At 48.6% G+C, this 22728-nt stretch overlaps 1 protein-coding gene across 3 annotated transcripts in view; it reads left to right on the forward strand.

The window, feature by feature from the left end:
• The window catches only part of DAG1 (dystroglycan 1), a 125128-nt gene that overhangs the window by 48792 nt on the left and 53608 nt on the right, over positions 1 to 22728 (forward strand). For 2 of the 3 annotated variants that reach the window (XM_050960082.1, XM_050960084.1), the window contains exon 2: positions 3565 to 3657. The exons of the other annotated variant lie outside the window; for it this stretch is intronic. The gene's annotated coding sequence lies outside the window, so the exon portion shown is untranslated. The remainder of the gene's footprint in view (positions 1 to 3564; positions 3658 to 22728) is intronic. 3 annotated transcript variants of the gene reach the window in all.

Here is a 22728-nt window from a genome sequence, read left to right on the forward strand (position 1 = left end):
CAAACTGAGGCTTCACATTTTATTCTTGTCCACTCAAAGAGCTGCACCACGGCAACACCCTCTCCAGTCCAGCACCCAATTGCAGATGTGGGGTGGCAGATCTCCAGGAGGTAGGGGCAGGATGTCCTGCTGACTGGCTCTGGAGCAGACTAACTCATCTCTCTATGGGCTGCAGGCTGTATATGACGTGAAGCACTTGCTTTACCCCTCCAGCGTCAGGTGCAGCTGCTGCCCTTGGTCTCCCTCTGCTGTAGAGTAATGTAGGCCTCCGACCAAAGTCCTCCCTTTCTGTGTAAAACGAGTCTCAAAAGCAAACTGCTCCAGTAAAACGGTCCTTCTCCAACTCCTCACCCCCTGGGCTGCAGCCTTCAGGAGTTCACCTTTTGCGGTGTAAGGTGGTAAGCACAATTCCTGTGGGAGAGCCCATGCCCTCCCTCTACCACAGCCTCCAGCCTGAAGGCCCAAACAGGGAAGTGGGCAGCCACTTCAGCCTCTGATGTTTGCCTGTTCTTCCCTCGGAGCTACTTCCTGTGCTTGCCTCTTGGGCACAGGAGATCTGCTACCGGTGGCTAAAGCCCAGACCCTCCCAGGTTCCTTCCTTGGCTCCCTTTCATCTGTGAGCCCCGCTGGCTTGTTCCAGTCCCTGGAGATTCTGGCCAGCAGGCTGCTGCTCCCTCCCAGTGTCTCATCCTGTGCTGCAAAAGGAAGCACTGCTTGCTTCCCCACCATGCATTGTTTGTAGCCCACGGCTCCCAGCCCTTGCATAACAGCAATCCCCCAAATGCCTGTTCTGAAGGAGCCAAGACCCAGTAACAAGTGGTGGGCCTGGGTCTGCCCTTAGAGACAGCATGTCCTGCTGTAGGGACTCCAGAACCTGGAGCAGAAACCCAGTTTATGGTGGTCTGGAAGCAGCTGGAATTGATGCCTGTGCAGCCATGACAGAATAAACAGACTTCCAAGGGGCCTCAGTGAGTAGGTCTGTGGCTCTCCTGAAGTCATTGGATGCTGTGCTTTGTGGGTAGTGACTGTTTAGACATTTTGGATTATAATGGGGCTATTGTGGGGGCAAAATGTCAACTTGCTTGCTATGGACTGAGAATGACTGGGGTTGCCTGGAGAGGCTGGTAGCACTGGCCTATGACTTGGCACAGATTTAATCCTAAAGGGCCTCACCTTTTTCTTTTAGCAGCATAGTTCCCTAAATGCAAGTGCAGAGAGCTCTTGAGGCAGTTCCTAGCCTCATGGTCCCAGGGTACAGGGAGACCTTTCCTGACCTTCCGGAGCACCGAGATGACACTCATTTTGTGAATAGTTAATGTAGAGAAAGTTCCTGATTAAATTTCCTCCAGTAGCCATAAAACCATAGTCTCACATCAGCCAGCTAATCAAATTTTGCCAACTGACTAATGAGTGTTCTCCTCTTCTCCTCCCGTGCTGCCCCCACCCCTCATCCCAGGTAACGGCATCTCCCTAATGAACATGTGGATTATGCAGAAGAAGTGTAGTCATGGCTGACTGGAAAGCTGCTGTGAACAAATTGTATCTCTAGTATTGAGACTAATGTCTGATTCTGGGGTTTTGTATGAATGAACTGGGAGCCTGCTTGTTAAGCGTGCTGCTGTGATTGGACTGCTTCTTCCAGACTCGTAAATGAATCCAAGGCTGGGAATTAGTAAAATAGGCTATGCAACCTTTGTGCCTGACTTCTGCTGCTGCTTATCAGAGTCTCCCTGGCTCAGGGTGCAAGATTGCACACAGACCAATTCACTGGCATCATCTTCCTCTGGGATCTGCTGCTTGCTCATCTTCCAGGTAGAGAGAGATGTGCATCTGCATGGCCGAAACACAACAGCTAGCCCACTTCAGGTAATACCTTTGTTAGGCCATATCTGCACTTCTGTGATCGATGCAGCCAGGGATCGATTTAGCGGGTCTGGTCTGGTCTAGTGAAGACCCACTAAATTGACTGCAGAGCACACTCCAGTTGACTCCAGTACTTCACCAGAATGAGAGAAGCTCTCACGTTGACTCTGTGCGGTGTACTCTGCAGCAAGTTGACCTAAGCTACATTGAGTCCAGCTACATTATTCACATAGCTGGAGTAGTATAACTTAGGTCAACTTACCCCGGTAGTATAGACAAAGTCTTAATTTCACTTTACAGGACAGCAAGTATCAAAAGTATCTGGGTCTAAGGGAGCAATTGTCTTTAAAAGGCACCAACTTGAAATCTAGTTAATCTTTTTTTAATAGTCAAAAATAGTTCTCCCTGTGTCCCTGAACACTCAATACCAGTTTGAGGTTTTATAGTTTTCCTTGCAGACTATCTCCAGAGTTAACAAACTGAAAAAAGAAAGCGGTTTCTCTGCTCTCTTTCAGTCACAGGAATCTTGTGGACTATTTGTCAAAATGTTTTAGACAGGAGTGTGCTTTTTAAGGTCTCCACCCTTCAGAGCTGGATGGAGAATAACAAAGCAGATGCAAATGTTGAGATGCTGTGAATTTCTGACTTATCTTGTCAAGAATCTAAACTGCAGCTTCCAGCAGAGTCCAAAGCTGCTACAGACTCAGGGTATGGCTACACTTACAGTTGTACAGCGCTGGGAGTTACAGCTGTCTTCGTACAGCTGTGTAGGGAAAGCGCTGCAGTGTGGTCACACTGACAGCTACCAGCACTGCAGTGTGGCTGCATTTGCAGCGCTGTTGGGAGTGGTGCATTGTGGGCAGCTATCCCAGTGTTCAAGTGGCTGCAACTGCAACGTGCTTTTCAAAACGGGGGTGGGGTGGAGTGTGACAGGGAGTGTGGGGGACACAGAGAGAGTGGATTTTTGGAGCTAACACTGTTCTCAGCTCCCTGCCTTGCAAGTTCTAAGGACTGGAAGATACACAGCACCAACCTTCAATCATTTTAAAAGTTTTGACCCCCTTCCCCCACCCCTCTCTTATTTACTAAATGCAAATTATGCACTCCTAAATAGCCTTCAGACCAGATAAGCAGCTGCTCAACACAGACTCCCCTCTCTCCTCAAGCAAACAGCTGTGAACATTCCAAAGCAATTCCCCTGCCTCCGCTCGTCACTCGCTGGAGCAAAGAGCAGCTGTGTTTGTTTTTTAGATAAGTAGCTCGGGCAAGCTTGGAGTTCAGCAATTCTTCCGGTTGTGGACAGGAATTCTGGGATACCTCCTAATACCCTGGAGGCCAATAACAGCGCTTTTGGTGGCCACACTTGATGAGCAGCGCTGCATCACCAGCGCTGCAATCGTTATACCCCAAGCAGACCAGGTGTACAGCCAGCGCTGCAGCCAGGGAGTTCCAGCACTGGATGTGCCTTGCAGGTGTGGACAGTTACTAAGTTGCAGTGCTGTAAACCCACCACCAGTGCTGCAACTCTCCAGTGTAGCCAAGCCCTCAGGAAGGTCACTGGCCTGTTGGAGTGGGCTGCTCTGCAGCAGGCCCTTCTGCTCTCCCAGCTGTTGGGCAAATTGGCCCCTTCATGCTGAGATGCCTTCACACCCTCCTTGGGAATGGAGTGATTTTTTTCATGTTTATCTCCTTTTGTTCAAGGGTGTGGTTGAACAGTGCAGAAATTGACTTCAGACTAGCAGCTGGAGAGTGGAGAGACTGCTCCTTGCCCTGTCTGCAGGGATTTTTAAACAGGTATGCATGGAAAAGAATGATCAGGGTGGGGGTGGGAGTGACATTTAAACTCTTATTATGACTTCTTGGCAGGGACATAAGAGCACACAAAAGGCAGCTGTTCAAGAGCCTATCAGGCCCCCTGGAATAAATCCAATTCAGCAGCTCTTCCAGCCTTATGGAAAGGAACTTTGTTTGGCACACTTGTGACCTGGAATTGCTTAATTTTTTGTAAGCTGGGCCTGCTTCTTCTCCTTAAATCTCTTCTGCAGCAGTTGATAAGCAGTTTGTCTCTTCTCTGTCAGGGAAAATGCTGCAGAAAGAAATGTCAGGAATGCAGATAGCAGGTGGGGACTGACAGATGTGCTTATCAATCACTACAGACTTGGTTACAGAGTGGTTTATTTATTAAACGGCTACTGTTTGCCTCTGGCATAGTTTATCCAGGGCCTCTCAATCCTTTTTTAGCGTATACTGGGGTTCAAGAATGAAAGGCACTGTATTGCGGTGCCTCCCATCTGAAGGTGAGCTTCCAGGGTTCACCTACTAAAGGAGACTAGGTGAAAAGAAGGATTTGGTGAGCATACTTCTACCTTGGCTCAGCCTGTGTCCCGCAGACCTCTCTCACCACATCTGGCACGTCTTAATAGCATGTTTACTTGAAAGCAAATAATGTGGTAGATGTTGGAAGCAGGTTATGGGAAAGTCTTACCTTCCAGAACAGCAATGTAGGAGGAAAGAAATTCTGCTGTGAAGCAATTTACAGTGCAGTGAACTGAGCTCACTGGACTATCTTTGTCAGTTAAAACAGTTTCACAGTGGTTAGCAATCCCAAGTAAATTTTTCCTACAAGGTGCCCTGTTTTTCAGTGATAAGGTACTTTGCCAAACAGATTTTGCATTGACGAGAGCATTTTAAAAGCTGCAGTCTGCAGTAAGGTACAGAGCTGTTTCACCCAACACAGTTGAAAGGTAGATGACTGCAGTACAACTTCTTGGCTAATTCATGCGCTTGGTGCTGCCACTACTGATTTCTGAGCACCTTGAGCTTGGCACTGGAAGGTGGGAATGATTTAAATGAAATACAAACACTGGTTGGATGAGAGAAAGTGGATGTTTGCTGATTTGTGGGCAGCTTTCTTATGTTTGTTAGCAATTTATATAGGTGTGCTTATCGCGCGGAAGGCGGCACAGATACGTGGTATGGGTTTTAACCAACTTTATTAGTTAAATTACATCCAAAGTTTCCATTGAGGGGCAGCCCAGCACAGTCGCTTGCACTTGTGTGATTATTTGCCAATTCTTGGATCTTCCACCACAGGAGAAGTCCGCCATTACACTAGGAGGGTCTCTGGGTACTTCCACTTGCCTGCTAGCATCCGTCCCCCCTTTGGGGGGAGGAGGTGAGAGGGGGATCTCACCATCCCAGACAGCACTGTCTTGTAAGGAGATACCCATTATGTTACCTTTTAGGATCTGGAAACTAAATCAGCAGGCTCCTGCACTGGGCACTGCCAAAGGTGCGACAACTAAACAACTCAGGTCCAAACTGTGATATCTGGGTGGGGGAGAATTCCAGCTTTCTAGTTTCCCAATCCCTAGGTTTCACTGCGAGAAAGGCGAAAAAACCCAACCAGCTGTAGCCACTCTGGTGGTATGAGGAAAAAGTCTTCCCAGCCCCAACACAGTGATTAGCATAGCCTGCAAAAACCTAGATGAGAGAGGGGGAAAGGGTGGGTTTATTGCTGGAAATCAGCAAACAGGAAGTGGCCCCGCTCAGATGGCTCAATATCTTGTGCCAAATCCCAGGGGAATTCAGCCTACCCTGGAAGTCCTGTGGGGGCTGGAAACATTGTGGGACCAGCCTGTCCTGTCCTTTTTGCCTTCTCCCATTGTGGAAACCACCAAAGCACACCCTTTGCTAGGTTAATTACTCCCTTGAGCTCACTAATGGGAGCTATTCTATTGGCTTCTGACTAGTAAGTCATCGTCATAGTATGTATGGAACAAAGCTAAAGGACAAGTGATTCTGGAAACTTTGTTCCTGCCCTCTCAACATCCACTCTGACTTATTTGCTGGTACTAGACGCTGAATGAGTCTCTGATCAAAGTGAAGCCCTGTAAAACTAAACTTCTGTGACAAGCCAGAGTGAGCCACAGACTTACAGATGATGTGACTAGAAGAATTCTCTCCTTTTAGATAACTTTCTACATGTAAGCCGCTTCAGCCTGTCTAGCCAGAAGTCTCTCCTGAGTACTTGCTGCAGTATTGGAAGGAAACTTGACTATCCTTTGAAAGCAATCAACATCTGTAGAAGTGAAAGGGGCACTGACAACTTGAAATCTAGTCTTTTTTTTTAAACAGTTCAAGGTAGTTTCAGTCGCCACATCTGTTCCGAGTCCCTCTATCAACTTTTGTGCCTTTGCAATCATGTTTTCTTATTTTTTTTAAATTATTTATTATTTTTTGTAAAAACATCTCATGTGTGGAAGACCCCTAGAACAGAGGAGACTAATTTTCCCATGCAGCAGGGGAAGCAATGAACATGAGTAAACAGTGCTGTCAAATGCAGCATATAAACACAAGGACAAAAAATAGTAAGGGTAACTTACAACAGCAGCAGATCGAAAGCATTTTCAGGGCTCCGATTTGTTTGAGATGGTGACCCTGCAAACTTTCATTTGAAAAAGTTTCTAGCCCTTAAGGTTGCCAAGAGCTTTTCAAAAGTGCCCTTATGCAGCACTGCCCTTGAGCTTGGCACTGGAACGTGGGAATGATTTAAATGAAATACAAACACTGGTTGGATGAGAGAAAGTGGATGTTTGCTGCTCTAGGATCTCTGTTCAGAGCCGCTGCCTGGTTTCTTGTGGAGCACAGTTGGGCAGCAATTTAAAAGGTAAGGATAATCATACTGCCATTTGCCCTGTTACCCACCTTATCCATTATATTTCATGCCCTGCTCAGAGTTGTTAATCAGCAGCAGAAGGAAATTAACAAAACTGCTCAGTTTCACAACTGCTGTGATCAGTAGTGACACTGCAAAATCATCAGTTTCATTGTCCTGCTGCTAGGGAGAGTGCTGAGGATGAGCAGAGAGGCCCACACAGAGCTATTTTCAGGACAAGATCCATCAAATGGAAGCTGGGAAGTGAAATAGCAGTTGCCGTTCCAGCAGGGCCACCTGTTCAGAGGTTTAGCTATAGCTGCCAGGCAGGGCCCAGGGAATATTCTCAGCACCAGATTGGAATCTAGGCATCTCACCAGGGTGTTGATTTGCTCCCTTGAGCTCACTGATAGGAGCTGTTCTATTGGCTTCTGACTAGTAAGTCATCGTCATAGTATGTAAGGCCAGAAGGGATCACCAGATCATCTAGTCTGACCTCCTGTATATCATAGACCACCAACACTGCACCCAGCCCTCGCACGCTACATCCAATAACTGAAATGAGACCATGGTATTACAGGCTACAGGAGATTGTACCAGAGGCAGGGACCAGTGTCAAAGGCCACTGCAATGGTAGGGAAATAATTGAATTGTCTGGTAAACTTTTTTCAATCCTGTTCTTAAACTACTTAGCTCTAACACTAATCTGTTGCATATTACAGAGTGTGGGGAAGTCTGGGCCCTGCACCCCCCACTTCCTGCAATTCACTGTGACTCTCAGCCAGCCAGTAAAGCAGAATGTTTATTAGATGACAGGAACAGAGTCTAAAACAGAGCTTCTGGGTACAGAAAACAGGACCCCTCTGTGAGGTCCCTCTTGGGGTGTGAGGAGCCCAGACCCAAGCTTCCCATTTCCCCAGGCAGCTCCGAACTGAAACCCTTTCTGCTGCCGCCCCCAGACATGCCCCCAGACACACCCCCAGCCCCTCCTCCAGCCTTTGTCCAGTTTCCCGAGCAGAAGGTGTCATGTGGCCCCAACCCCCTTCTGGACTTATGTTCCAAAGGATAGCCGCCAGTGTTTACGTGCTGGCCATCAAGTATTATCCCTCAGTGGAGTCACACCCTTATTTCTCGTCACCATCTAGTCTTGGTGCAGTACCCCAGGGAAACAGAGGCACACCTTGTGTTAGCAGAAGACAGTAAATTAGTAAAACTCTCATGCAACATTAAATTTTAATACTCCCTACTCTGTCACAGAGCTCCCTCGAAGGCCCCCTGTATATAGCGCTGAGGTCAGGGGGCCTTGTAAGTTAATGTAGACAGAACCTAACCATGATGTTCTAATGAGTCAAACCCAGACCAGTCCAAAGTTAAACCTTGGCTATGCTACAGCATCTATTGATGGGTATCCTAGCTCAGTTATTTAAACAGATACAGAAGTTTTATCTTCTGATTTGCAATTTGTATTAGAGAGGAAGCTGGTAGCACCACTTGTAGTTAAGTCTGTCTAACACTTCTCATTTAAGACCCTGCTTTCTGTTGCTTCTAACTTTGCAAACTGTAACAGTTTGGGCTGGAATTTCCTCTGCTGGGCATCTACCTCTGACTGAGTTTTTCATCAAATACTGTTAAGTCATTTCCAAGAATTAGGGAAAAATATATTATTTTGCCCAGGCATAAAAAAAAAGAAGTCTTACAACAGTTTTGTGGAGAAGCTGTAGCACCTCCATGCTTGAAATTTGGCAGTTGGATAGCCTTGGTGTCAGGGATGTGCCTTTTGCCAGCCCCATGAAAACTCACCAAATTTGGCCAAGTTATAAGCATTTGAAAAATTTGAGTTTGCACATGCTCATCATAGACTTGTTAGTAAGGCAGCTAAATTCTCTGCACTGGACATTCTCCAGCCTGGGGTTGCATAGGCTGAGCAGGACTTTCCTTACAGTTGCTGCTCATGGCAGCTGGGGGGTCTTTTGGCACCATGCACTGAACTGAGAGCAGGGAGGTTCTCTCATGTTCTCTCGGTGCTCATAGAGCTGGTGCCCAGGTAGCATGGAGGAGGAAACAGCCTGATTTGAATGTAGAGAGGGCAGGAGCCAGACTGATGGCAATGAAGGGGAGTGAATTTGTGACAAAAGGGTGCAGGTTGTTGAAAACAGGCAGCACGTGGCTATTGCAGCAGGTTGCATGGGCAACCTTAATTCTAGCATTTCTGAACTGTTGAGTGCTTGACTTTGCAATCTTAATGTCCACTTTCAACGGTGGTTGTATTAGATCTCTGAATATGTCCTCATGAGACTGCTTTAAAGGCTCCTTTGTGGGAAGGAGGAATTAGATGTTTGAGACCTTCAATAAAGGCTCCGAGGAAATGAGCTCCATTTCCTCATCCCTGGGTGTTCTTGCTGGGAGAAGCGCTGTGGTTGCTTTTGATTTCGTTTTCTGCCCTCTGTTTGAGGAAGGTCCGTGGATCTGTCCTGGCTGTAGTTGCTGTAGACTTGACTCTGCTGTTCAATTGCTGTTTCTTTGATGACCAGGCTTCACGCTAACTTGTGATTAGATATGAGAAGTCCCAATAGTGCAACATCCTCTGTCACGTTAGGGGATGTGGAGGGAGAGGGATTTCCTGATTATGGAACCAGTTGTTAGACCAAAACTGGAAATGGCTAAGGCATCATCCCAGAGTTTTGAGGGGAAATAGGTTCTTAGGTGAGACCCAGTTTTATAGTTTGCTGAACTAGTTATACTTGTAGAACTGATAAATGAAATTGTTTTTAATTTATTAATGTAACTTCTGTTCACCATCTGCACTACACTTGCCTACACTGTGACTTCTGTTCCATATTGTAATTCAAACCCCATTTTAAAGCTCACTCCATTTTGTAAAAGCTTCCTCCAACCTTCATTTTTGCAAGCCCTGCTGTAATCTGATTAGTTTAGTTTAGATGTGTGAATGAGGTATGTATGGATGATGGAATCAACCTCCATCCCCAGCCTGTCCTGATGAGATAAAGTTCAAATACCAACGGCTGAAGACCTAGACAACAGCCCTAAACAAAGTAAGAAGCATCCACCCTAAAAAAGAAAAGGACAACAGAAGGAAGATCAAAGCCAGGTTCAAGGCTGAAAGTCACGCCTGCAATTGATGGGTGATCAATCCAAACCCAGAGGCAGCGTGACACAGCAAGACCTATAGACTTTGAATCCAAACTAAAAGCCTATAAAAAAGAAAAGTGAGATGAGAGACTCTGGGTAACATTCTGCTGCCAACATGGAAGGACATCAGTGCCTGCCCAGCAGAGATCCAGCTCAGCCTTGTGCCCGGCTTTCCTGGCCAGTTAGCCGCCACAAGCTACGAACCCAAGCTACAAAATCAAGCTATGAACTTAAGCTATCTTCAGGACTGGTAACTATGCAACAGCTGCAGAACATCTGATGGGAGTGTGTGTGTGTGTGTAGGTATTAGGTATAATGTGTGTATATAAGAATTAAGATATTAGTTATTAGTCGTAAATCAAATTATCATAATAAATGTGGTATCTTTGTCTTGCCCCTTGAAAAGATCCTGTGTAGTTTTGTCTGTACAACATACTGCATAGTTCTCCATCATGCAATTCAGTGTTCATGGCTGGATCTACCACACTCAGCAGTGCAGAGGTCAAGACTGCCCTGCAGGACAGGAGTGATCTAGCTGGAAATACTGTAGCTCTTGCCTGTACCTGCAAATCTTGTAATGCCAGCAAGCTGGGGAAACACTGCACAACTATTGGGGGAAAGAAGGGTAACCTGCGAATCTCAGTGCGCTTAATGAGTACCAAATTCCTGCTGCCGCCCCCCTGGGGGTTTGGAATCCCACTCCAGCACTGCAAAACCAGAATGGACCAGAGTGCAGTAAACAGGTTCCTTTGGTTTGATGCATATGCAGAAGGGAGTTGTAAAAGGAAAGCAAGCTAAATAGGCCTTAAGTGGTTGTTAGTTTCTTCTCTAATGCTTGCCCTTCTCCATCTGTAGTTGTATTCTTCCTGTGAGTTTTCCTGAGCACCTAGAGGGTCACTGCCTGTATAGTCAGGTCTGCATACTCTTTGAATGTCTAGTTTGCTTCTGTCACCACATTGCACCATTGAAAATAACATTAGACAGAAGTGCTTCAAGACTTATTCAAATTGACTTAACTATGAGCACTGTCACATGGGCAAAAAACTGGTGGTAGGAATAGAAACACAGAGTGATGACCAGTGGGGAGGTTGCTAGTAAAAGAGGTCTCCTCTAAGTGAATGGTTGGGGAGAGGAAGAGAAGCAACATCGTAGATTTGTAATGTTGTGACCAACAAGGACAGAACACAGTGCCGGGCAGTTTAGAAATAAGTAGGAAGCAAAGTAAGGCTAAATTTGGGATGGTGTGGGGAAGGGGGAGATGAACTAACAAATCTGTGAGGGCAATAAACAATGAGTAAAAGGAAGAAACCTGGAGGGCAGCAGTGCTGAGAGAAACCTGAAGTGCTTGTGGACACAGCTCCTCGTGTTTGGAGTATATGCACCCAAGGATGATAATTAGGATTGCTGTGTTTTGTTCTGTTTGCCTCAGTACCAAAAATATGGCAGCTAAACTAAAATAATTTAAAGAAGAGCAACAGCTGTAAGGGGGCTATGGGAGGAGGAGTGACTTATGAGGAGAGATTTAAAGACCTAAATATGTAGAACTTTGCTAAAACACTAGGTGGGCGGGGGTTGGGGGGGGGTGGATGGTCACAAGAGCCTAAAAGTATTTGAAGTATGTAAACAGAGCTTGGAAAGGGCTAGGGAATGGTCTGACTGGAAGTGACAGGATGAAATTGCATAAAGAAAAATCTAGGCTGGCTGGCAGTAGAAACTTCGGGCTGGTCTACACTATGGGGGAAAATTGATCTTAGATACACAACTTCAGCTACATGAATAACGTAGCTGAAGTCGAAGTATCTAAGATCGAATTACTCACCGTCCTCACGGCGCGGGATCGATGTCCGCGGCTCCCCCTGTAGATTCCGCAACTCTGTTCGGGTTGGTGGAGTTACTGAATCGATATAAGCGCGTTCGGGGATCGATATATCGCGTCTAGATGAAACGCGATATATCGATCCCCGAGCAATCGATTGCTAACCGCCGATACGGTGGGTAGAGAAGACATACCCTATCTTACGGTGTAGCTTGGAAATTGTGCCCTCCCCCTTGATCTTGGATAGTGGGGAGTGGTCTTGTGACTTCTCTTACAGTCCTCGGGATGGCACATTAGACGCGGAGGAAAGTTGTCAGATGCTTAATTTCATTCTGTCTCAGTGTTGGGTGGAGAAGTTAGTTTGTACTCAATGCATCCATCACCTCTCTGCCCATTATCCTTCTTCCCACCCTTAAAAGAAGTCCGTGCTTTAATCAGATAGAGCCTGAGTTGGAGCAGCTCTCTGACCAGGGAGAAGAGACAGCTGCTCCCGTCCTGCATATGATCAGAAGATCTGAGTCCTGTTTCCTGCCTGCTGTCTTGTCACAGCTTTCTGCTTTGGGACCAACATGAATGAGGAACTAACAGCATAGTAGTGCATATGTGGATGGTGGGGAGTAAATTATCTACTCTTTCATGAAAGTCTGACTCTCCTCCCAGAGTTCTCTAGGAAGATCACAGTTTGATATTAAGGTGCAGTGGCACCGTATTGTGCCCTCAGCATAGAATAAAACCTCCAGCACCAGTCTTTACTAGAACTGTTGGAACACTTGGTCTTCTGACTTGTCAGCCTTATTTCTCCTGCTGGAAATCTTTCTGGACAGAGCTCCCCTCTGTGGAGATGTTACTAACCCCTTCTTGCCCCTCCAGCAGAGATTGGGTGAGACTGGGAGCTAATATCCTGAAGGAGTTTTATAATTGTCTCTTGCCCTGCAGGTGGACCTCACCTTCTGTCTTCATAGTCTCTTAGGCGTACCACTGAGCTAAGGTGCTGAAGTAAAGCAGAGTAACAGTTTCCAACCACAGACATTCACCTTCTAAGGTTAATAGGCTAATGGAACTGGTTGGGCTTTAGATTGTGCTGAGGAAGGCGACTTGTTAGTGCCTGAGCACCTTCTTTGGCTCAGTCATCCATGTAGTCTCCCTGGTACACAAGAAGCCTATAGTCACCGAACAGTTAGAGGCGACAGTGCCAGTGTACACACCAGTCAGCCCAGCCCATCAGTTACTGAAACCTCTTGCGGCTGTGTGTGAGGAGGTTTTTTACCCCCACCAGCGTCCACATGAATCCTCTCTGTGGAACTGTTCTTGGTGGTGAACAACCTGTTTAATTCAAGCTGTCTCCTCAGCCAAGTATTGAATCTGTCAGTTGTGTGCAGCTCCACGGCTACCAGGTAATATTCATGTGGACAAGCTTTATGTTTGAGTGGCTCTGTTCTTGGAAAGGAATCAAAGGGAAGTGCTGCATCCTGGGGGAGGTTCACTCAGTGTGTTTGAGGCTGTAGAGGCTGTGGTGATGTCCATGAATAGCGCTACAGTAATATTTTATTGTACCCTGAGGTTGCAGTTGATTAGCTTCCCTATTGTCTGTCGGAGAACAGGGTTTGGAGTCCTAGATCCCAAGGCCAGAAGGGACCATCATGATCATTTAGTCTGACTGTATAACCCAGGCCAGAGAACATCCCCAGCCCATTTCCTGGGGCAGATCTTTTAGAAAAATGTCCAATCTTGAGTTAAAAATTGTCAGTGATGGAGAATCCACAACAGCCTGTGGTAATTTTTTCCAGTGGTTAATTACTCTCTGTTAATTTAGGCCTTATTTTCAGTCTAAATTTGTCTAGCTTCAGCTCCCAGCCATTGGATTGTGTTAGACCTTTTGCTACTATACGGAAGAGCCATCTTTAAATATTTGTTCCTCATATGGACAAGACAGTGTTGACCAAGTCGTCTCTTACCCTTTGTTAAGCTAAATAGATTGGGCACCTTGAGCTATCACTAGAAGGCTGATTTTTCTAATCCTTTAAGTCTTATGGCTTCTTCTCTGAACCCTCTTGATTTATTAACACTCTTTTGGAACCGTGGGCCCCAGAACTGGACACAGTATTCCAGCAGCTGTCTCACCAGAGCCAAATACATAGGTAAAATAACCCCTACTCCTACCCAAGAGTTGCATCCCAGGATTGCATTAGCCCTCTTGGCCACCACGTCACATGGACAGCATGTATTTAGCTGATTATTTGCCATGACTCCAAAATCTTTTTCAGAGTCACAGGACGATGGACTTTATCATGGGAAACAGTAAGCATGGCCTACATTCTGTGTTCTTAGATGTATACGTTTACATTTAGCCATGTTAAAATGCATATTGTTTGCTTGCACCCAGTTTACTAAGCAATCCAGATTGCTGAGTCACTGACCAGTCCTCTTCATTATTTATCAGTCTCTCAATTTTCTGCATCATCTGCAAACTTTCAGTGGTGATTTTGCTTTCTTCCAGGTCATTGAAAGGATGTTAAATAGTGTAGGGCCAATGCCGATGGAAACAGACATGCTTGGTGGTGGTTCCCCTTTTACAGCTGCCCTTTGAGACATGTCAGCCAGTTTTTATTCCATTTAATGGATGAGAGTGAGCTTTGTGAGGGGCAACTCAGAGAAGGCTGAGAATGTTAGGAGGTTGGGGTAGTGCGCATGGTGATGCAGGTGATAGCTGTTCTTCCAGCGGCCTCCAGATGCAAGAGATTTACCGGACTTTTATTACTGAAGTTGACAAGCTCGAGGTCGTATTGCAGGGCTTGAAAAGTCTACCAGAATATGTGAGGCTAATAGGAAAGCTTCTGGGAAGAGGGAGGGTGCAAAGCTTCATTGCTTTATATGGTCCCTGGACTTGGCTTTAGGCTCCATGTTTTGAGTTGGACCCTAGGTAGAAGCTGTCCAAAAGGTGTGAAATCAGCTAAGCTCTCTGGCTGCTGACAAGGGAGAGCCTGCTCTCTTCCTCCTTCATCCCAGAGATTCCTAGATGTTTGAAATGTGTGGGGGCTTCTCATCAAGCATCCATTTCTGGGTCCTCCCTGTGAATCGTCGTGTACCTCTGCTTTTCAGGACTTTGTCAGGCTGCTGGATGTGATACTGACCTTTATTCATGTCAGTTTCCTGCTGCTCACAGAGTTCTCAGTAGTAGGGTGGAAGCTGACCAATCTGTTTCTGTTCGGTAGACTGTTTGCTACCATATGGAAGGGCTGGAACTTAATTTATTTTTAAATGGAAACTTAAATTTTGCGGAAATTTGTAGTTGAGGCCCATAATCAAAATTTTTCAAGCCTTGCTTGTTTGCTCTTCCTGCTTGTTGGTGTCCAGGTAGCAGCAGTGGCATGAGTGCACTCTCATGTTTGAGTTGCTGCAATATGCTTTGCCTGAAGTGACCCTGGAAGACCAGCTGAAACCTTCAGCAGTTGTTGAGTTGCTTTCCTAACAGGGGCCACATTATGCTGTAACATGCTCCTACATTAGGGATGGGCAAACTTTTTGGCCCGAGGGCTACATCTGGGTTTGGAAACTCTATGGTGGGCCACGAATGCTCACAAAATTTGGGGTTGGGGGAGGGCTCTGGCTAGGGATGTGGGGCTGCAGATGAGGGGTTGGGAGTGCAAGAGGGTGTCCCAGGCTGGGACTGAGGGGTTCGGAGGGTGGGAGGGGGATCAGGGCTGGGGCAGGAAGTTGAGGTGCGGGAAGGGGTCAGAAGTGCAGGCTCCAGGCAGCGGCTATCTCAAGCAGCACTCGGAAGCAGCAGGACGTCTCCCCTCCAGCTCCTATGTGTGGCTCTGCATGCTGCCTGCACAGGGGCAGCGCTTGGGGTGGGGGCAGTATGCGGAGCCCCTGGCTGCCCCTATACATAATAGCCAGAGGGGGGGCATGCCACTGTTCTGGGAGCCACACGGAGTGGGACAAGCCCCGAACCCCACTCCCTGGCAGGAGCTCAAGGGCTGGATTAAAACATTTGTGGGGCCAGAGTTTGCCCAACCCTGTCCTAGATTGTTGGCTTCCGGTGTATTTCCAAGTACAATTTCAAGGTGCTGGCTTTGGCCTGTGAAGCAAAGCCCTTTATAGCTTGAGTCCTGTGTGCCTGAGAATGCACTCTCTGCTATTTGAGGTGCGCTAGAGCAGTGGTTCTCAACCTGCAGTATGCAGAGGTCTTCCAGGGGGGTATATCAGCTCATTGAGAGATTTTACAACAGGCTACATAAAAAGCACTAGTGAAGTCAGTACAATCTAAAATTTCATGCAGACTATTACGTGTTTATACTGCTCTATATACTATACACTGAAAAGTAAGTAGAATATTTATATTCCAATTGATTTAATTTATAATTATGTGATAATGAGAAAGTAAGCAATTTTTCAGGAATAGTGTGTTGTGATACTTTTTGTATTTTTATGTCTGATTTTGTAAGCAAGTAGTTTCTAAGTGAGGTGAAACGTGTGGGTAAGCAAGACAAATCAGACTCCCGAAAGGGGTACAGTAGTCTGGAAAGGTTAAGAGCCACTGTGCTAGGGCACTTGCACTAATGGTTCTTAGACATGTATGGCTGAGGCAAGATGCTCTTAGTGGAGAGAAGGCCGAACCACCGCTGACATTCCCTAACAAATCTGAATGGTGCATCCTTGAAAAGGACTCTAAGCTCTCAAATTTATAAATACCTCTGAGTGAGGATGAAGATGGTCAGGCACGTCACTGAAACCATGCACTCATAGTGGCTGCCCCAGCCTTCCCTGAACGGGCACATGTCTTGCTGACATGGCTGATGCCATCAACTGCCTGGAAGAAGCCTTAGGCGGGAACAGATTAAAATTATTTTTAAATGATCTTACTTCCCTGCACTGCATAATTGAACTCCATTAGGAGGTTAATGCTGCACGAATGAGCTGAAGTCAAGATCCTGTTAATTACATTAGCACCATGAATGCCAAACTACTCACAAGCTTTCCTGATTTCAGGAAGCCAGTAATCCCAGATAAACACTTGTGGTAGCTGGGGCACCCTGAGACTTTCCAGGATGCTGGCTACATGCATAGTCCTACAAGCAGAGGGTTTAGATTGCCCTGGCTAATGCTTTAGAGAGGCAGCAGCAGTGACTTGTGGCACTTATTGTTTCAGAAGAGTTGAGTGCTGTCTAGGTTGCTTCTCAATGCTATTAGCTGTGTGGTGACTGCCTGGCTTCTTGCATGTGCTATTGAGGTATGAGTTTTGGAGGCCCTTTGTCTAAGACCAGAGAGACTCACTTGTTAACCTCTGGATCTTCCCCCTCCAACTGCCTGTTCAACCAAGTGGGGAGCTATAGCCACTGGACACTGGAGACTCCCCCTGTGTTCCAATTGCTGGTATGCTCATAGCATCTCACTCTAGTCCACTTACTGGTAGCCAAGGAGCATGCTTCACCTATGCTGAGATCTGCTGTTGAAGGCCATATTGTTAGATACACATGAGGGTAATCTGCACCAAAAATTAAAAATTCTGTGCACAATGCTTTAAAATTCTGCAAATTTTATTTATCAAATAAATGTGGAGTCTCCAGCATGGTATTGGGAAGCACAGGGCACAGGCTGCACAGAGGTGGAAGATCACTCTATAGCTCCATCCGACATGGACTCACTGGCAAGGCTGCACCCAGCCCTGACACAGAGCAAGGACCAGGCCTTCCCCAGAAATACCCAGAGCCCTGTCAGGTGCACCAGATGTTGGCAGGCTGGCTCAGCAAGGCAAGATCTAAGTGTGGAGGGCTTAGTGTGGGGGGAGACAAGGTGTGAGTTGAGGTTCTGTGTGGGGCAATCTGGGTGCGGACAGCTCAGTGGGGGATTGTGTGTAGGGGGGATCTGGTTGCACAGGGGCTTGTTGAGAGGTTCTGGGTGCAACGGTATTGGGACTCTGCAGGGGGGTCCAGGTGAAGGTGGTTGGGCACAGCAACGGGGGTCTGAGTGTTTGGGGGATAATGCTCCACAGAGGGATCTGGTTGTGGGGTTGGGATCAGTGTTCCCTCTAGCTTTTCCCACCCATGTGCAGAATGAATTTTATGTGCACCAATATGGAGGTGATGTGTGACACATCATCTTCATATTGGTGCGCATAACAAAATTCATGTGCTAGAGGAGGGGCCAAGGGGTTTGGAGTGTGGAGAGGGGACTCAGGGCTGGGCCAGAGGGTTTAGGTTCAGGGGTGTGAGGGCTCTGGCTGATGGTGCTGGCTCTGGGGTGAGGCAGAGGGTTGGGGTGCTATGGTATGAGGCCTCCGGCTGGGGGTGCAGGCTTTGCTGTGGGGCTGGGGATGAGATGTTTGGGTGCAGAAGGGTGTTTTGGGCTACCGCGGGGAGAGAGGACCTCCCTCGGTGTTCTCCCCCCGCAACAGCACCTGGGCTGGGGGTAAGGGTGCCTCTCCTTGCTGCAGCAGCTCCGAGGCTGGGGCTGCAAGGTTAGCCGCCCCTCCCCCGGCAGGTCCAGTGGCCTGGGGAAGTTCTGGCCCCGCTCTCCGGGACAAAACATCTGCTATTATGTTGGCACTCCCCTTAACATGGACCACCTCTGTGTCATAATTCTGAAGCTGGAGACTCCACCTCAGGAGCTTGTCATTAGTCCCTTTCATCTGGGTTAGTGGTCAGTGTACACAGTGAAGCGCTGCCCAAATAGATATGGTTGCAGCTTTTAAGGGCCCACACCATGACCAGGCATTCCTTCTCTATGTCCGCATAGTTCTGCTCCCAGGAAAGCATCATCTTGCTCAGGTATATGATGGGGTATCTCTCCCCCTTCTCATTAACTTGCATCAGCACTGCACCCAGTCCAGTGTCTGAGGCGTCAGTCAGCACCATAAAGGGCTTGTCAAAGTCTGGTTTACCAGCACTGGATCCTTGACCTTCAGAGCACAGAGAGCCCTCTGGCACTGCTTGGTCCAGACCACCTTATCTGGCTTACCCTTCTTGCATAGCTCAGTGATGGGGGCAGCTATGGAGCTAAAGTGAGGCACAAACCTCTGGTAGTAGCCTGCCATCTCGATAAAAGCCTGGACCTGTTTCTTAGTCTGGGGAGTGGGCCGATCTCTGATTGCCTCCACCTTGGCCAGCTCTGGCTTTAGGCAGTTGCTCCCCACCTTGTGGCCCAGGTATGATACTTCTGCCAGCCCCCTCTTGAACTTCCCAGCTTTTATAGTCAGTCCTGCATCCTGGAGCCGGTTGAGCACTTGTTTAACCTGGGACACATGGTCCTCCCAGGTCTAGCTAAAAACACTGATATCATCAATATACACTAGGGCAAAATTCTCCATCCCCTTGAGTAACTGGTCCACCATGCACTGGAAGGTGGCAGGTGCTTCTTTACGCAGAAAGGTAGGACCAGGAACCTTATAGCCCCAGAGAGGGGATAAAAGCAGATTTCAGCCTGTCATCCGGATCCAAAGGTATTTGCCAGTAGCCCTTGGTGAGATCCATAGTGGTGAGATAATGAGCCCTCCTAGCTTGTCAGGCCTAGGCATGGGGTAGGCATCGAACTTGGTGATGGCATTAAGCTTCCTGTAGTCCACACACAACCGGATTGACCTGTTCTTGGGGACCAACACTATGGGAGAGGCCCAAGGGCTGGAGGATGGCTGGTTCACCCCTAAAGCCAGCATGTCCTTGACCTCTCTTTCTCCAGGTCCTAGGCTGTTTTCCCAGTGATCTAGAAGAGGGAGCATCTTACAGGAGGGTGTGCTTCTGTCTCCACCTGGTGGACAGCAAGGCTAGTGAGCTCAGACCGGTTGGAGAACAGCTGCTGGTTTGAACCCAGCACCTCTTGGATCTCTGCCTGCTGGGCAGAGGTTAGCTGTCAGAGAAGGGAATTGATTCCAGCAAGGGGCCGGCGCCTGTCTCAGGGAATAGATCCACCGAAGGATCATCTCCCTGCTCCTCCCACTGGCCACACACAACCAGAACCAAATTCTCCTTGTCAAGCTACAGCTTCATCATGTTGACATGGTACACCCGGTGGCAGTGAGCCCGATTAGACAGTTCCACCACATAGTTCACCTCATTCAGCTGCTCGATGACCTTAAAGGGCCCATCCCAGGCAGCTTGTAGTTTGTCCTTTCTCATAGGAATGAGAACCATCACCTGGTCCGCGGTGGCATAGGAGCGGGCATGCGCTGAGCAGTCATACCAGACCTTCTGCTGCCCTTGGGCCCTGGCTAGATTCTCCCTGGCCAAATCCATGAGCTCAGTGAGCTTTTTCTGGGAAGTCAGTACATACTTCACCTCTGAATCTCCATTGGGAGACGCCTTCCACTCGTCCCTCATCAAGTCCAGGGGTCCCATCACACTCCTCCCATACAGCAACTCAAAAGTAGAGAACCCTGTAGATTCCTGGGGCACTTCCTGGTATGCAAACAGCAGGTGGGGTTAAATATTTGTCCCGGTCCTGCAGGTGCTGGTTCATAAAAGTTTTCAGCATCATCTTTAGAGTTCCATTGAATCTCTCCACCAGTCTGTTGGACTGAGGGTGATACACCACGGCCCAGGTGTGTTCGACCCCACACTTCTGCCACAAGTATCGGAGCAGGGTTGACATCAAATTGGAGCTCTGGTCTGTAAGGACCTCATTGGGGAACCCGCTGCTGAAAATGTTTAGCAGTGCGTCTGCCACAGGTGTCTGCCTCAACAGAGCACAGAGTCACTGCCTTGGGATAGCGAGTAGCGAAATCTACCACTACGAGAATGTATTTTTTCCCTGTCTGAGTTGCCTTGCTGAGGGGGGGCCCACTGTGTCCATGGCCACCTTCTGAAAAAGCTCTTCTATGATGGGCAGGGGCTTCAAAGCTGCTTTCCCCTTGTCTCGGACCTTCCCCACCTTCTGGCAGGAGTTGCAGGACCTGCAATACTGCTGGATGGCATCAAAGACCCCAGGATAATTAAAGTTCTGTAACAGCCTCTGTCTGGTGTGCTGGGTTCCCTGGTGTCCCGAGAAAGGGGCATCATGGGCCGGATACAGTAGCCTCCAGCAGTTCTTCTGAGGGACCACCAGCTGCCTTCTGATCCCCCACTGTTCCTCTTCTCCTTGAGGAGTCCATTCCGGGTACAAGAATCCCTTCTCCCACAGGAATCTTTCCCGGCAGCCTTCCCCCAGGGGTTTTGCTGTGCTATGGCCAGCAAATTCCCTCAGCTTCTCTAAGGAGAGATCCTTCTGCAGCTCGGCCTGGAATTCAGTGACTGGGGAAGGGATGGGGATCTCCTCTCTCTCACTATCTGGGTCCGAGGCCATAGCCCTGCCAAGTCCTGTCCTCAGTGGGCTCCCTTCTTGCCAGGGTAGGGTCCTGGGCCCCCTGCAAGGTACCTCCTCTCCCCTGGTGTCAGGGAAGAGTGCCCTTTGCTGGCTCTGGCCATGGGTAATGACTAGCATGCTCTCGGGGCTGCCCGGCCAATCTTCCAGACTACCCCCCATCAGCATCTCGGTTGGCAACTGATGGTGCACCCCCACATATTTGAGGTCCTCCTTGGCCCCCCATTTCAGACGTACCCTCACCACGAGTACCTTAAACAGGGGGCCCGCACATGCCTGTCAGGGTCAGGTAGATGTTGGGCACCACCTGGTCTGGGGCCACCACCTCAGGCCAGCATCACCTCAGCGCCTGTGTCCCAGTACCCAATGACCTGCTTCCATCCACCTCCAGGGGAATGAGGCACTCGCTCTTCAGGGGCTGTCCCACCCTGCAGACTAAGAACTTTGAATCCGGAGCATCAAGCCTCCCCGAGGAGCTGGCCTGGGAGACTCCTCCTTCTTGGGCCATTGCTAAACTGCTAGTTCCTCCTGCCTGGGGAACCAGCCCCTCCTCCAGCTGGGCTCCTGCCTAGTTAACCCTTTCGGGGTTCGGTTTGCTCATCCTGTCCCTGAGCTTTTGGCACTGGGCCCATCTGTGGCCTCTCTGTCCACAGTAACTATACCTCAGGTCCTGTTGGTCCCCTGGGATTGGTCAGCCAGCTCTGGTATTGGCTATGCCTCTCGGGAGAGATTTATCAGAGTCTCCCTTCTGGGAAGCTCCTGGGTGACCCCCCCTTCTGCACTGATGTGGGCCTGTCCCCCTGGGATTCCATTCCATATCCCAACCTGCCGTCTACAAGCTTGTCAGCTAGCAGCCCTGTGCAGTGCAGGTCCTTCAGCCTCTTGTACACCAGTCATATCCTAAGGTCAGGGGGACAGAGTTAATATAGTTGCTCCAGCCCCACCAGTTCAATCACGTCCTCCTTTGTCTGGGCCCTGGCCCCATTCACCCACTTGTGGATGTATTCCCCCATCAGGGTGGCCAGTTCCAGAAAGGTCATCCCCTGGGTCTTCTGCATGCTCCAGATCCTTTTCCTGTATGCCTTGGGGGTCAGCTCAAACTTGCAGAGCAGGGCTTGTTTGAACAGTTCATAGTCCCCTGCTACCACCCCATCCATCTGGCTGAACATCCCTATGTCCTTGGGACCCAGTAAGGGGGTGAGATGTCTAAGTCTGTCTGCAGAGTCAACCTGGTGCACATTGCAGGCCTTCTCAAAGGCAGTGAGAAAGGCATCTATATCATCTCTCTCCTTAAACTGAGGCAGCACTTTTATATCTGAGTTCCCTGCGGGCTTAGCTACCTTGGACCCATCTCCATTCACTCCAGCAGGGGTCCCCTTGCTTCTCAGTTCCTCCATCACCAGTTCATGCTGCCTCTGTCTGTCTCTCATGGTTCTCCTGTTCCTTCTCATGGTCCTCCAGCTCTTTCAGTGTCAGTTCCATTTCCAACTCCAACCATTTCAGCTGCACCGATGGGGAACACAGCTGTGAAGATCCCCTGCTGGTGTCGGGTAGGTGGGTCCTGGGATCGCCTGGCTGCTTTCAGCCCCTCCTGTGGCCCTAGTTGGGTCAGTGGCTGGGGTGACCCCTGGGGCTGCCTGGCTGCTCCCAGCCCAGTCACAAACCTGCTCCTTAGAGTGATCATTCTCTTCCAACCGAGCAATCAGCTGTGCCTTGGTGAATCTCCCAGTGCACGGGCCTCTCTCTCTCTCTCTCTCTCTCTCTCTCTCTGCACAGTTTTACAATGTCATTCTTAAGGAGGAGATGATAGGCCATCTCCACACTGTTCCCAAGTGGTCACGGACTTGTAGACCTGTGCTCTCTCAGCTCCCCCAGTTGGAAGCCCTTCAGTGCGACAGCCCTTCTCGGGGATCCACTCTTGGGGTTAAGTCATAGCTCCTCCACCTCC

Source organism: Gopherus flavomarginatus, chromosome 6 (assembly GCF_025201925.1).
Source record: "Gopherus flavomarginatus isolate rGopFla2 chromosome 6, rGopFla2.mat.asm, whole genome shotgun sequence".
Taxonomy (NCBI): Eukaryota; Metazoa; Chordata; order Testudines; family Testudinidae; genus Gopherus; species Gopherus flavomarginatus.